We start from the raw sequence: 3,176 nt of genomic DNA, 5'->3' as shown, positions 1-3,176 counted from the left end.
AATCAATAAATGGGATGGGCTCAAACTAAAAAGTCTTTTCTCAGCAAAAGAAACGATCTGTGAGGTGAATAGAGAGCCTACATCTTGGGAGCAAATCTTTACCCCTCACACATCAGATAGAGCATTAATCTCTAGGGTATGTAAAAAACTCAAAAAGCTAAACACCAAAAAAACAAATAACCCAATCAACATATGGGCCAAGGACCTGAACAGACACTTCTCAGAAGAAGATATACAATCAATCAACAAATACATGAAAAAATGGTCATCATCACTAGAAACTAGAGAAATGCAAATCAAAACTACTCTAAGATTTCATCTCACTCCAGTCAGAATGGCAGCGATTATGAAGACAAACAACAATAAGTGTTGGGAAAGATGCGGGGGGCTGGGGGGGAATGTGCAACCATACACTGCTGGTGGGACTGCAAATTGGTACAACCAATATGGAAAGCAGTATGGAGATTTCTTGGAAAATTTGGAATGGAACCACCATTTGACCCAGCTATTCCTCTCCTATACTCTATACTCAAAGGACTTAAACACAGCACACTACAGGGACACAGCCACATCAATGTTTACAGCAGCACAATTTACAATAGCTAAACTGTGGAACCAACTTAGATGCCCTTCAATAGATGAATGGATAAAAAATGTGGCATATATACACAATGGAATATTATTCAGCAATAAAAGAATAAAATCATGGCATTTGCAAGTAAATGGATGGAGTTAGAGAAGATAATGCTAAGTGAAATTAGCCAATCCCAAAAAAACAAATACCGAATGTTTTCTCTGGTATAAGGAGGCTGATTCATAGTGGGGAAGGGAGGGGGAGCATGGGAGGAATAGAGGAACTCTAGGCCGGGCAGAGGGGTGGGAAGGGAAGGGAGGGGGCATGGGGCTAGAAATGTTGGTGGAATGTGATGGGCATTATTATCCAGAGTACATGTATGAAGACACGAATTGGTGTGAACATACTTTGTATACAACCAGAGATATGAAAATTGTGCTCTGTATGTGTAATAAGAATTGACTCTGCTATCATATATAAATAAAATGCATTCCACTGTCATATATAAATAAAAAGATTTTTAAAAAGCCTCTAATACCCATCTATGTTAGTTTTAGTGTTAATGTTACTCTAATAAATACCTGACATAATTGACTTTTTTTTTTTAAAAAAAAGGTTATTTTGGCCCACAAGTTTGTGCATATTAGTCCATGATCAATTAGCCCTGTTTCTTTGGGGTCTATGGCAAAAGAGAACATGATGGCAGGGAGTGCGTGGTGGCATAAAACTTAGCACCTTGTGGTAGCCAGGAGGTAAATGAGTGGAAGAATGGACCAGGGTCCCCAGATTCTCTTTAATGGCGCGCCCCTGTACTAGTTAGCTTTTCCAGGCTGTGCCAAGATATCCAACAAGAACAACTAGAGGCAGCAAGGTTTATTTGTGGCTCACAGGTTCGGAGGTGTAGTCTATGGTCAGTGGAATTCACTGCTCTGGGCCCACGTTGCAGCAGCAGCATGGCGGAAGGGAATGGCAGGGGATTCCTGCTCACCTCATGGAGACCATGAAGCAGAAGGGTATATGGGGGCCACAGGGAAGATGAACCCTTCGGGCCATGCCCCACCCATCTAGTTACCTCCCAGTTAGTTCATTCAAACTAGGAGGGACTGATTAGGTTACAGCTCTCACAATTCAATTATTTTGCCTCTGAATAGCCCTGCATTCACACAGGAGTTTTGGGGAAATGCACTGCATATCCAAATGCCAAGATATCTAAGACTCCCCCTAGGCCCCACATCTTAGGGTTTTCTGACACCTTTTAATCGGGTCATCCTAGGGATTAATCCTTTAATACCTGAGCCTGTAAAATATACTTTTCCAAACCACCATGGCAACACCTTTCCCTTTTAGCATTAGTGGTGATTTTTAAAAATATATATAGTGACCGGAAGGGCTCTTGACTGACGCCGTCCCTCCTCCGCGCGGCCTGAGCGCCCGGCGCGACCCCGGCCATGGGGTGCTGGGAGGATTCAGACCAGGACCGAGAGGAGCGGAAGCTGCTATTGGACCCTAGTAGCCCCCCAACCAAAGCCCTCAATGGAGCTGAGCCCAACTACCACAGCCTGCCTTCTGCTCGCACAGATGAGCAGGCCCTGATCTCTTCCATCCTCGCAAAAACAGCTAGCAACATCATCGATGTGTCTGCTGCAGACTCCCAGGGCATGGAGCAGCATGAGTACAGCAAGGCAGTACAGCACACGCTTGGCTGTGCTGAGCAGCAGCCTGACCCATTGGAAGAAGCTGCCACCGCTGCCGTCTCTTACCAGCCAGCCCCACCAAGTGCTGGCCAGCGAGCCTATCCCCTTCTCTGACTTGCAGCAGGTCTCCAGGATAGCTGCTTATGCCTACAGTGCACTTTCTCAGATCCGTGTGGACGCAAAAGAGGAGCTGGTTGTACAGTTTGGGATCCCATGAAGAGAGGGGTCTTTGGACAGCTCTTCTCCTCTCTTCACCTGTCTCCATCCCACCTCCCACGGCCCCCAGCCTCACTGTGGCTTATACAGTACCCTAACCTGCTACTTATCACTGAGAAGAACGTGGAGGAGAAGAGCGAGGCTAGAAGCCTGAGCAAATGAGGATGGAGCAAGGGAGGGTAGAACCATTCAGGACTGGCCTTCAAAGCCCTGGCTGGGGTGGACGCCAAGAGGACAGGGACTGGAAGGTCTTCACAGTCATTGGAAGGTGGAGATACCACTGTGGGAGTGAACACCAAGGGACCTAGGGGGAGGTCCTTCCCACCCTTTCTCTTGGCCTCAGATTCACTCCTGTCCCCCTTTCTCTGACTTGGTGCTCCCATGCACCTCACTAGGGTTTGTGCCCAGGATCTGGATGAGCTTGAATTTGAATGAATTGACTTTGTATTTCCAGCAAAAAATATATATATTAATTTTTTTGTAGTTGTACACAATAACTTTTATTTATTTTTATGTGGTGCTGAGGATTGAACCCAGGGCCTTGCACATGCAAGGTGAGTGCTCTACCACTGAGCCATAACCCCAGCCCCTGATTTTTTTTTTTTTTTTTTGTACTGGGAATTGAATCCAGGGGCACTTAACCACTGAGCCACAACTGGGCCTTTTTAGTTTTTTAGTTTGAGATATGGTCT

The 3,176-nt window shown here is 45.7% G+C and overlaps 1 pseudogene; it reads left to right on the top strand.

Moving 5' to 3' along the window:
- The first annotated feature begins 2,022 nt into the window (after nucleotides 1–2,022).
- LOC124095181 (ragulator complex protein LAMTOR1-like) lies at nucleotides 2,023–2,928 on the top strand (annotated as a pseudogene).
- The last annotated feature ends 248 nt before the right edge of the window (nucleotides 2,929–3,176 follow it).

This window comes from Marmota monax, unplaced genomic scaffold, assembly GCF_021218885.2.
Source record: "Marmota monax isolate L192 unplaced genomic scaffold, Marmota_monax_Labrador192_F-V1.1 WCK01_AAM20220418_F8-fsc00066, whole genome shotgun sequence".
In the NCBI taxonomy this organism is placed as follows: Eukaryota; Metazoa; Chordata; class Mammalia; order Rodentia; family Sciuridae; genus Marmota; species Marmota monax.
Note: the sequence above shows the minus strand (reverse complement) of the source record. Positions and strands in the feature narration are given on the sequence as shown.